The sequence below is a fragment of the Camelus ferus genome, chromosome X, assembly GCF_009834535.1.
Source record: "Camelus ferus isolate YT-003-E chromosome X, BCGSAC_Cfer_1.0, whole genome shotgun sequence".
NCBI lineage: Eukaryota > Metazoa > Chordata > Mammalia > Artiodactyla > Camelidae > Camelus > Camelus ferus.
This window is the reverse complement of record NC_045732.1, coordinates 61896464-61909565: the sequence shown is the minus strand read 5'-3', so window position 1 is coordinate 61909565 and position 13102 is coordinate 61896464. Positions and strand designations below refer to the sequence as shown.

The 13102-nt window shown below is 35.4% G+C and overlaps 1 long non-coding RNA gene and 1 pseudogene across 1 annotated transcript in view; one reads left to right on the top strand and one right to left on the bottom strand.

Annotated features, from left to right (window-relative positions):
- Positions 1-13102, top strand: part of LOC116662005 — a 190474-nt gene that overhangs the window by 91064 nt on the left and 86308 nt on the right. The window lies entirely within an intron of this gene.
- On the bottom strand, positions 5331-6150 carry LOC102517261 (annotated as a pseudogene).

Below are 13102 nucleotides of genomic sequence, written 5' to 3'. Positions count from 1 at the left end.
TTTGCTGAGAGGTTTTATCATGAATGGCAGTTGGATTCTGTCAAATGCTTCTCCTGCCTCTATTGATATGCTCCTGATCATGTGATAGCTCCTTTTTAGTTTATTGATACGATAGATTATATTATTTGATTTTCAAATGTTGACCCAGCCTTCCACAAGTAGGATAAACCCCATTTAGTCATTGTGCATAATTCTTATACTTTTTTGGATTTGATTTGCTAATATTTCGTTGAGGATTTTTGCAACTTCATTCATGATATATTAGTGTGTAGTACTCTTTTTTTGTAATGTCTTTGCCTGGTTTTGATATTAAGGTAATACTGGCCTCATAAAATGAGTTAGGAATTATTCCCTCTGCTTTTATCATCTGAAAGAGATTGTAGCTAATTGGTACAATTTATTTCTTAATTGTTTGGTATAATTCAATAGTAAACCCATCTGGGTCTGATACTTTCTGTCTGGGAGGGTTATTATTTATTGGTTCAATTTTGCTGATGGATATACACCTCTCTTTTTGTGTGAGTTTTGGCAGAATATGTCTTTCAAAGAATTACTCAATTTCATCTAGGTTATCAAAGTTATGGGCATAGAGTTGTTTGAACTATTCTTTTATTATCCTTTTGATGTCCATGGAATCTCTAGTTATGTCTTCTGTTTCATTTTTGATATTGGTAACTTGTGTCTTATTTATTTTTTCTTAGCCTGGCTAAAGGCTTATTGATTATTGATCTTTTCAAAGAAATGGTTTTTGATTTTGTTGATTTTTTTCCTATTGTTTTTCTATTTTCAGTTTCATTGATTTTTTACTCTGATTCTTATTATTTCTTTTCTTCTGCATGCTTTGCATTTAATTTGCTTGTCTTCTAGTAGAAACTTAGATGATTGATTTTAGTTCTTTCTTCTTCTCTAACATATTCATTCAGTGCTATAAATTTCCCTCTAAGCACTGCTTTCACTGTATCCTACAAATTCTGATAAGTCATGTTTTCATTTTCATTTAGTTCAAAATCTTATTCTTCTCTGACCTATGTGTTATTTCAAAGTGTGTTGTTTAATCTTGACATATTTGGGGCTTTTCCAGTTATATTTTTGTTAACAATTTCTAGTTTAATTCCATTGTGGTGGGTGTGAGGGCAGACATTGCATGATTTATCTTCTTTTAAATTTGTTAAGATGTGTTTTATGGCCCAGAATGTGGTCTGTCTTGGTGCATATCACATGTGAGCTTGAGAAAAATGTGTATTCTGCTATTCCTGGATGAAGCAGTCTATAGATGCCAATTATATCCAGATGGTGGATGGTGTTGTTGGGTTCAACTATGTACTTCCTGATTTTCTGTCCGCTGGATCTATCCAGTTTCTGAGAGAGGGGTGTTGAGTTTCCAACTATGATAATGGGGTCATCTGTTTCTCCTTGAGGTTCTATCAGTTTGTGCCTCACATAATTTGATGTTCTGTGGTTAGGCATATGCACATTAAGAATTTTTATGTCTGGTGGGGGTAGAGATAAATTAGGAGTTTTGGATTAACAGATACACATTACTGTATATAAAATAGATAAACAACAAGACCTGTATAGCATGGGGAACTAAATTCAATTTCTTGCAATAAGCTATAATGGAAAAGAATCTGAAAAAATATATATAAATATTTGTATGTATATGTATAACTAAATTGCTTTGCTGTATACATGAAACTGACATTGTAAATCAACTGCATGTCAATAAAAATATAATTAAAAAAAGAATTTTTATGTCTTATTGGAGAATTTGACCCCTTTTTCACTATGTAATGACCTTTATCCCTGATAACTTTCCTTACCTTGAAGTCTGCTCTGTCTGAAATTAATATAGCTACTCCTGCTTTCTTTTGATTAATGTTAGCATGTATAGTTTTCTTTATGCAATTCCCTTTAATCTATATATGTCTTTATAATTAAAGTAGGTTTATTGTTGATAACATATTTCACATTATGTTTTTGATACACTTGTACAATACTGTCATTTAATTTGTGCATTTTGACCACTGACATTCAAAGTGATTTTAGATATAGTTGGATTTATTTCTACCATATTCATTACTGCTTTCTATTTGTTGCCCTTATTCTTTGTTCCTAATTTTATCTTCCACTATTTCCTGCCTTTTGTTGTATTAATTGAGCATTTCATAAGATTCTATTTTCTCTCCTTTCTTAGTGTATCATTTTTACTTTTTAAAAACCTTTTTTTGTTGTTTTAAATATTTGGTCTGATAATTCCAGCATTTCTGCCGTGTCTGGTTCTAATGCTTGCTCTGCCTCTTCAGGATTTTTTTGTTTGTCTTGCCTTTTGGTATGCCTTGTAACTTTCTTGATAGTCGGACATGATGTATAGGCTAAAAGGACCTGCTGTTGGGGGTATGGAAATTTCCATAGTGCTATGATTAGGTCTTAGTCTCTTAGCTAATGCCTCTGGACTGTGAACTTCACAAGTATTTGTGTTTCTTCTCCCCCCTTAAGTGGAAGAGGATGGCTAGAGTGGGCTGTAATTATTTTCCTTCTCTCATGTGGGAGGATAGAGCTGGCTAGAGTTGGGTGTTTCCTTTCCCACAGATTAGTTAGGTTCTGACAATTTACCCCAGCGTGTTAGGCTCCAGTTAACTAGTTTCTCCTGATGGCAGGCCTTATTAAGAAGAACAGAGAGCACTAAATTAATTCAAAATGGTTCCTTTTCCCTTCCCACTGCTGAAAGCTGGAGGGGATTTTTCTCTGATATCTACTATGGGAATCCTCACAATATTGTGGGACCCCCTGCGACTGGGTCCCTCTGGAGTTTTAAGCCTCAAGAGTTGCCTACACTAAGCCTTCAACAATTCATCAGTTACACTTCCCGTTTCCTACCGTGGCTCTGGTTCTCAAGACTTTCCACGGGTGAGTCTCTGCTCTGGTAAACTGAGAGTCTTTGTATTTGCCTGTCTCTCCAATCTTGAGGTCAGTGGTTTGCCATGTGTCCTCCCCTCTCCTGTGGCTCCAAGAATTGTTGATCTTTCAATCTGTTCAGCTTTTTACTTGTTACAACATAGTTTTGACTTTTAAGCTCCTTACTTGCAGAACGAGAAACATGATCACTTTTAAAAATTATTGCATTATTTCTGATACTTTTGAAAAACTAGTCTATTTGATTTTCTAGGTATATTATTGTGTTATTATTGAATGACATACTGTTTTCTTTCTTACCAACATTTATCCCCTTTATTATATTTCTTACTGTTAAGCAATACTTAAAAATAGTGCGTAGATAATTTTGTTTGTTACTAAAGTTAGAGTGCCTAGAATTTTCTTATTGGTGAGATTTTGTTTTGTTTTGTTTTGTTTTGTGTAAGAGGAGTCCTTTAACGTTATCTTTGACAATAAACTCCCTGTTAGTTTTCTGACACACACTAAATTTACACACCAAATAAATTTTTTCTGTATGAAATGAACACATGTACCACAATTTCATTTGTATATCCACCATTCTTAGTTTTTCTGCTGCTATATATAGTTTCTAATCTGCTAAGTATAGTTTTCTGTATTACTCTTGATTTAAAATAATTGTAAGGTGCCTCGTTAGCACAGTAGGTAGCATGTCAGTCTCATAAAATAATTGTAAAGTTGATTTTAAAAAGGAAAGTTTTTGTATGGAGTTACAGAAAGCTTGGGTGGATTTAGCTCATTGCTAACTCCTGCTGCAGATTCTCTGTATTTGAACCTGTGTCGGTTGAACTTTTCACAACTTTCCAGGATAATTAGATTATGGAAGAGTGTTCATGCATTTTCCCCTTCTGATACATTTAGAAATACTTGAAAGTGTTAGCATATTTACCACAAAGCAATTGGTATAGGAACTCAGTTACTAGGAGGCAAAATTTGCTTGTGCACGTCCTTCAATTTCACTCACAGTATTTTTAGCTTCTGTTTATTGATCTGCTACTAAGGAGATGGTAGTGTGTAAAATAGATACCATTCTTTTACTTATGAAGAAACTGAAACTTTATCTAACCGAAGGCCATAGAATCAATAAAGGATACAGCTTGGATTCCTACTGATGCTTATTTGATTCTGAACTTTCTTCTCATAACTGGATGTCATACAGCATTTCCTTTTCAGTGGCCGAAGGCTGTAGCAGATCCCCTTGAAGTCATTTTCTCCACTGGCCGCCTCCGCATTTCCTTTATCTTTGGCACTTAGATTTGAATATCACCTCCAGTCTTTCCCAATACTGCTAGCTACTCTACCATATCTAGTATGCCCTCTTCCTCTTTTTCTAAGCCATGATGAAATATTTGGCTCATATGTTATGTCTTAATAGAAGGAAAGTGGAGAAATTGTTGGTGTGTGTGTTTACGTGCATGTGCATGTGAACTTGGGCATACTTCTTTATCTTCCGTCTATGGCCATCTTTCCTCTCTCTGTTGTGTTGTTTTGGTGGTATCGGTGGTGGTTTTTAACCCTTCTCTTTCTCTTTGCTCAGCAAGTCACTTCTGGTCCCCACTGTAGTCACTTCCCAATCAGTCTTACATGACTCCCATCCCCTTCTCCATTAAATTCCCATTGAAAAACAGTTTACCGATTTTGTCTGCTGGTAGTCATAAGTCATATTGCATGTCAGATGACCTTTTAGTTTGTTGTTGACAGTAAATTTATGCCAATACATGTTTAGATGAGTATCAGTACAGTAAAAACGTAAGAGTTCCAAGAATTGAACATTTTTTCACTTAGTCAAAAAAAATTATTCACTATTTAACTACTTCATTATTAAAACAGTTGAGGCAAACCCTTGCTAGGAGAACAATGAACTCAAAGAAATGACTCGTCTCCTCTTCAAAGCTTGATGGTCCATATTACATGTGAGATGCAGGTTAATTGAATACAACATGTATAACTGTATAAACCCACACATAGATCACCACATGTATTTTGATAACCATCCATTCAGATTGCTCAGAGTTCATGAGGTGGTGAAAATGTGCTTCAGATTCTCATCAGAGATGTCTAGAAATTAAAGTGAATGCCAAATGTCAGCAGGGTTGGCAAATCAACCCAAACTAGTTATCAACCCTAATATATTACTGTGTAACATGACTTCTACGTTGGAGCTTTTTGTGATTTTATTTTAAGTAAAACATTCACATCTTGGAGCATTAGAAGTAAACTAGACTTTAAGTCAGTTAGCAAAGGAACTTAATTAAAGTCACACTATTTTACAGAAGTTTATTACCACTGAGAAGCTCTAGCATGCTCTGCCTCTGGTTTCAGCAGTATAGAAAGCGACATACATGGCTGTCCATCACCTTAGTTGTTTCCTGTGTGTGTTTTTTTTTTTCATCCAACAAGAAGCCATAATTTTATTAATGATAGAAAGAGTACAAATTTCAAACCAAGCTGCAGTTACTCTTTTGAAACACCAAAAAAAAAAAAAAAATAGTCCTCTTTTCAGGAGGTTACATTGTTAATTCCATAATAGCATTTACAATATCATTACTGTTGTCAGGGCTTGGACTGCCTTTGCTCTCGACAACATTTGCTTGTGACATGACCAATTCTATGTCCTTAACTTCCACACCTATTTCATCAACCTCTTCCTCTTCACTCTCCTCTTGTACAGTTGGAGTCTGTGGGTTTTCTTGAATGTTTGAGACAGCTTCGCCTTGAACTTAGAATTTCTCAGCAGCTGCTAGCTGTGCTTGCTGAGATAAATCCTCGATCTTGGCTTCCCCCAAAACTATGCAGGTATCTGAAGCTGGGCTCTTGTAGACATCTGGTTTTGTGATGACAAAGAGGATATTCTTAGATTTCCAGGTAGTGACTCTAGTAAGCCCTGTAACCTGTCAAAGACCCAGTTTGGACATAGCTTTCCGTGACTTCTTTACACTCCGGCTCTGTTTTGCTTTACTGACTGGTTCTTCATCGATTTCAGCTGCTGCTGCCCACTGGGCTTGTGTGGTTGTCTGTGTAGAATCCTGTTCCTCGAACTGTGGTACTGATGCACCACTGTTAGATTCTGTTCCAGACCCTGTCCCAGCCTGGGGCTGTGGCAACTCCTGCTCTGTAGCAGGGACGGTTTCTGTGGCTTCACTGGGCATTTTATGTGGGGAACGTGGAACCAAGACGGTGGCAGAAAGAGGGCGAGCGAGAGCTGTTTCCTGCCTTGATTAGATGGGATAGTAGGGCCATCACTTGGGTAGTTGGCCATTTTAAGATAGTGTCCCACAGATAAACACCAAAGACTGATAATTACATGTGCTACTAACGCTTTATAGAGCTGTTAAGGGTTTAATTTAATGGTGCTTGAAGAATCAAATGAGTTTGGTGTTGATGCCTTAAGTGCTTGAAAAGGAATTTAGTTTACAGTACCACATTAACCAGATCAAGACATCCTTCAGTCTTGCAAAAAAGCAAGTAAAACTGGACGGAGTTTACAAACATTTTGTAGAGTAGGGCAAGGAAGAAGTCTTAAAATGTAAATTGATTGATTTTATAAAACTTATGAATAAGGCAATCAGAACGACCTGTAGTACTGCACGGCAATATTACTGCATATTTTTAATCATTTGCTTTCCCCTTTCTCAAATTGTATCTCTTTTACTACTGAGGCTTGAAGTAGTAAATCCATAAATGGATTTTAACTGGGGATGGATCATTTTTAGTAAAATATTTTCTTACAGAATCTAAATGCCTTAGCCTGACATTCAAAATCCTCACAAACTAGACTTTACCAACCGTTCCAGACTTTTTCATCTCTACTTCTAGATGAATCTTCCATTTGAACAGAACTCACGCCACTCCAGGTATGCTTGTAGAATTTCATATTTGCACCTTTGTTTGTAATAATAACTACCATTTATTAAGCATTTATCATGAGCCACGCATGTGCAAAGTGCTTTTCATGTATTATCACATTTAATCTTCACAACAAATCTATGTGGTAGGAGCCATTCATATCCCCATTTTACACATGAAAGCAATGAGGTCCCCAAACCAGCAGAAAGATGTACGCAGTGCTTCTAATTGCAGGGTTCTGGTGAAAGTCAAAGTAGGTAAAGCATATTAAACTATGCACTTAGTAGATCCTGCTCATTGATGGTTGATTCCATGTGACCTCTCCCTTTCCTCAACTCCGCTTGTTGCTTTCATATGTGAACATTTACATGCAGGTGCAGCAAGAATGTTAGATCAGTCCTCCGAGCTGAAACATGCACATGATAAATTTGCTGTTCGGTAAATCATGTACTTAGGAAAAGCCTGTCAGTGAAAGCTGTAGCTGTTTCTAGATTGAAGTTATTTAAAAAGGAAATGTATCAGCTGGTGTAGAATCTCCAAGTAGCATCTGAGTGACCACACTGTTCATTTTTTTAGACTGGATTATCTCCTCTCTTTTTTTTGCTCAATTCTTCAGACTCTTGGCCCACTTGAATCATCTTAACACATTGATGACTGAATAAACCTTTGTGTGAAGTTTGAAGTTTAATTGACCCCAGAGGTGTGCCGTCTTTATATAAATTGAAATTTTCTATTGAGTTTCATTTCTAACAGAGTATTACCATAGTGTTAAGTGGAGTTGGTATTAAAAGGAAGTAATCTATTTTACTGAGAAGACACTGAAAAGGAAAAGAAGTAATTCCCTGGTCAAGCACTTCAACCAGTCAATTAGTGTTGAGGTAGTGATGTTAACCTCTTGTTCTCTAACTACGAAATGGTAGACTGACAATATTCATTAGCGCCGTTCTTTGGATCAAGCTGCAAAAAAAGCATTCTCACCCTGGACAGAAGCAATAAAGTCTAACTCCTCCAAATGCCCAGTGTTCATTGTAAGCTCTGAAACCTTGGTCACTGGGTCACAACAGCCTGGTTTCTTGACAACTTCATTTGCAAGTCATTACCACCTGCAAATCAGTCACAAAGGATCATTCAAATGAAAATAATACAATGCAGTGGAAATCTTAGCCTTTTTATTTCAGTTATTTATCATAGATGCCTTTGTTTTAAATTTTTGTTTGAAATGAAGCAGTATATTGATTAGTTTTCAGCTACTCGTGAATCACAGTTCAACACAAATTACCTTAAATTGACGCAATCAGGAAATACAGCAGACCAATTTCAGCTCAGCCGCATACATTATAGGGAATGATGATACAAAAATTCTTGGCTTCATCTAGATGCTTCTGATTTTCACCCAAGACAAATGGCTTGTGCCCTATAATATTCAAAGATGAAAACAGAGATGAAAGTTAACTGCTAGATTTTGGTGGTCTGAGGGGGAGCTTTGGCAAGGCTGTAGAGCACAGTAATGATTCTGTATTTAGTTTGGAATAAACAGACATGTTCTCCAGACTAGTTTAGAAGTGAACATTTTTACCATGATAACAAAGATAATATGTACCTTATTTACCTGTGTTATGATTTCTTTTTTAAATTTTTACTTATGTATTTTTATTTCTTTTTGGGGGGGAGGTCATTAGGTGCATTTATTTATTTATTACTAGTTTTTTAATGGAGGTACTGGGGATTGAACCCAGGACCTCGTGCATGCTAAGCATGTGCTCTACCACTTGAGCTATACCCTCCCCTATCCTTGCTATGATTTCTGATCGAAAGTCAGGTCATCTTATATGAGAACAAACTAATATCCAAGAGCATAATTAGAGTGTTAATGCCAGTTTCCTAAATGGTATTCATGAAATGATTCAAATGAATATTCAGTTAGATCTATATATGAGTAAGTGTAAACCTGCAGAAAATAAACATGGGTGTGGATTACTCTTCTTGGAACAAATTCCTCTTTGTATGTCTAATTCCTTTTAGTCTGTACCCAAAAGTCCACAATGACTCCTTTGGAAACAGAGGAAAGGGATGTTGTACTCCTGTTTTCTAAAATTTGCTGTAGCTAAGTCCATTTTGCTTTTCTACTTGTGTTCCCTGCCCACTTGGGAAAACATTCCTTAGTTGGTCTCATGGTATTTTTGTTGTTGTTGTTCTCAGTCGTGGGAATACAGCATAGTTCTCATTAAGTCAACAGCTAGAGGTGATTAGAGAGATTCCCTTTTAGCCTGAGAGTACCATGCTGGGGTTTCTGTGGCTCTTCAACAAAAGTATTTATTGATTGCCTTCAAGATCAGCCAAGCTCCCTCCTTCTCTCCTTAAATTTTTAAAATTCCAGCTACAGCAATAAGTTATCTCAACTAGCAAGAAGTTGTTAATCCTCACAGTATAGAATGCTCTCTGTATCATATTTTTCCCTCCGACTTCGGCACTAATCGTTGTGTTCTGATAGTGTTAACTGTCTTTTGGGTACTGGGTCATATTAAATTACTTAGCTTTTGTTGCAGTTTTAAAACTACTACAATCCTTTCTTGACTGCAGTCTACAATGCCAGATCACAGATTATTATGGGATGGTATTATTGAGATGTAGCTTTCTTCATCCTTTTCAAATTAGACCCTTGCTGCTCAAAGGGCAGTCAGTATAATCTGATTTCTGGGGCCCTAGTCCAGACATCCTGAATCTGAATCTGCATTTTAGAGTTCATGCCTATTATATCAAAATTTGAAAAGTCCAGATGGATCAGTGTCCGGCATGTGGTTAGATGCTAAAACAAATAAGTAATGGAATGAATGAATATAATAACAATTAGAAGTGGGTATTCAAAATTATACTACATTCTTGGTTTTAATTTAATTTAAACAAACGGGTACTGGAGTAATTTTTTAAACTTCCAAATGAACTTTGAACATTCAAATGTGGAAATAAATTATCAGAAAGAGGATAGATTATTTCCGGAGACAAGAGCTTTACTTTCACATAAGAAAATTGAATGAATCATAAATGTAGTCATAGATTTTTAGATATGAGATCATGTGCCTAGCTCCAGTTTATAAATTATATTACCAAATGACACAGTCTTATTAACTTTTTTAAAAAGGGCATAACTGTGGAATTAATCATTATAAGGAAGGTTTCTCTTGAAATGAAGTTAAGATCATTTTCATATCCCATCTTCCCCACTCTGATATGTTACCAAATAGTATCTCTGCCTTTTCTGTTCTGCCCTGTATCTACCTCATGATTCTGGCTCTGTCCTTGCTCCATAGGGATCAAAATGTATAGCATGACACTGTGACACAGAAGGGGAAGAGGACAAGCTTTTTATAAAATAAAGATTGATTTAGAAAATTAAGTAGGTGATAAAATGGAATAATAAATGGCAAAAATGGATTGGGCCATCAGTACAGTGATTTATTATTAGTTTGAAAAATACACAGATAAATCAGATCAACTTGAAACCCTTCATGTGAGCATCTGCTCTACTGTGAATAAATAAGCAAACAAAAACAGTATATCAAAATTATGTAAAATATTATTTATATTAGCAAGGGATATTGCAAATAAACAAGGTTTAAAGAACTCAAACTGTCATGTTCCTTGTCCAACATTCTCTTAAAGAACTCTTGTTCAAAATGGAATAATTTGGATAAACAAGGAACAAAATGCAATATATTGTTATGAAATGTTGATGTTCTTTTAAAAAAACCTTTATTAGGGGGTAATTAGGTTTATTTATTTGTTTATTTATTTATTTTTTTAGAGGAGGTACTGGGAATCGAACCCAGGACATTGTTCATGTTAAGCACGCACTCTACCACTTGAACTATACCCACCTCACCAAAAAAAAGCTTTTAAAGCTGCCCCTTTTAAAGTAACTGACACAAACTGGTTGAAATTGATAAGGCCTTCCGAATTTGCTTTGAGCCTTCAGAGACAAGCGGAGTTCACATCAGTCTTTTCTGTTTTATAAATAATATGCTAGCCTTGGATTAAAATCAGGGTTTATGCCTTAGGGGTCTTCTTTGGAACCACTTAAGAAAATATATAGACATGTATATTGAGATGGAGTTCTGTGGAATATAATTGTTGGTTTTGTTTCAAGAAATTATAGTCCTGTGTGATTCTCTGTCTTGTATTTTGTCCTAGGAAAATTATTCTGGGTAGCAGGAAGATTAGAATATAATATACTAATGACATTGGTGTGTCTGTGAGAGGAGGTGAACTCCAGCTACTTCTACTCCACCATCTTGAAATAACTCCCCACTAATGACATTGGAACAATGAAAATATGAAAATCTATGCCTTATTTCTTCTAGCTGTCTCATTTAAATTCTCTGTTCCTGTCAGTGATTCTCCAGCTTTACCTTACTCCAGAATGACCTGAAGGGCTTGGTCAAATGCATATTGCTGGGCCCAAAGATGTCTGAAGTGAAGCCCAGAAATGTCTATTTAAAAGTAACCAACTTCTTAGGCAAATTGTGATGCTGCATATGACGTTTTGAGAAACATTTCTCTAAAACATTAATATGATCTTACCTCCCCCAGGTAAAAGATTGAATTAAGGACTTTTTATTTTTAACTCTATGGCCTTGCCTTGGATTCTAAAACATACATGGGAATGTTTATGCTTTAGAAGTGTTATGGACTTCCTGAAATGGATTTTATTTAAGGGCATCATGCCTGTTTCATAAGGCAATCAGTATTACAACAAGCAGTTCTACTGATCTCATATAAGTAGAAAACATCTGAGTTCTTGCTAATTTTTAAGGAAAATATTGTTTGTGTGTAGTCTGTAAAAAAGTATTAGCTTTTTTAGCACCTTGTATTTTGTATCTATAAAAAATGGTCAAACTCAGTTTAATCACTCAAGAATTCCTGAGAATACTTTCCTGATAATATTGGTGGCTTTTATAAGTTTCATGATGCTAACTGTGAACTGTGTTTTTTTTTTTAAATAAGAATTCTCCACCACTGGATTAGGGTAAAATCCATATTAATTATTCAGGGAAAAAATCAGAGGAATAATTAAGCATTTTAAGTCTGCCTTTATATGCTCTGATTTTTAAATGGCTAAGCAATGAAGATTTTATGACTTCTTAGAGACTGTTCCACACAAAACGCACATATAAGCTGTTTTGGAGATGTCCTTGTACAGTTTCACATCATTACTCCTTTTGGACTCTTCTCCTTGCTACTTAACCTTTACAAATAAATGTGGCCTTCTCATCTACGTTTGGTCAACACTTCCATTGACAGTTATACATGTTTACTAAATGTTTCAAAGCCTTGATTGCCTAGAATGTTCAGGGCTAGACATTTTGTTTACTTTGAGTTCCTGGGAAAGCTAGGGGTTAAATAAGAAGAAAACATTTTATTGTATAACTTGTTATTGAAAAATACTTGTAAAAATGAATTCATCTGCTTTCTGGTCCAAGAGAGCTCTATACACTGAAGACAATTACATATATCTTTCTTTGCTGGTTGAATGACTTGTAGGGACATCTGAACATCAGTGATTCATGTGCAACACTATACATCTCAAAGAATCAGAGGATTGGGCTAAATTTATACTGACCTTAGCTCTCCAGAGTTTTGACCAAATTGTGTATATGTGTGTTACTGGTATGCTCAAAATTTTGAGTATTTGAATTATGACCTATCAACATTTTATCTGACATGCAATAATAGGGGACTCTGTGTGTGTGTGTGTGTGTGTGTGTGTGAGAGAGAGAGAGAGAGAGATTGAGCTCTAAACATTCTTTATTTTCCAAGTCTGGAATAGGACCTCTCACTTCTCTGTGGATATTTTAAGGAAAATATATCCAAAACTAAATACTTTGTGGAAAAGTGAAAATCAAATATGCTATAATAATAAAGGTCATTTATCCCTTTTGTGGGATCTAAAGGTTAACTTTTAAAAAATGCAAGAACCAAGAAAATAATCTTGCTGAAAATTACATCAAAAAGAATAAAATACCTAGGAGCAAACTTAACCAAGGAGATGAAAGACCTAAAATTAGAGATCTGAAGACTATAAAACATTGTTGAAGGAAGTTGAAGACGATACAAAGAAATGGAAAGATGTTTCATGTTCATGCATTGGGAGAATTAATATTGCTAAAATGTCCATACTACCCAAGTAATCTACAAATTTAATTCAATCCCTATCAAAATACCTATGACATTTTTCACAGAACTAGAACAAATAATCCTACAATTTATATGGAACCACAAGAAACCCCAAATAGCCAAAGCAATATCA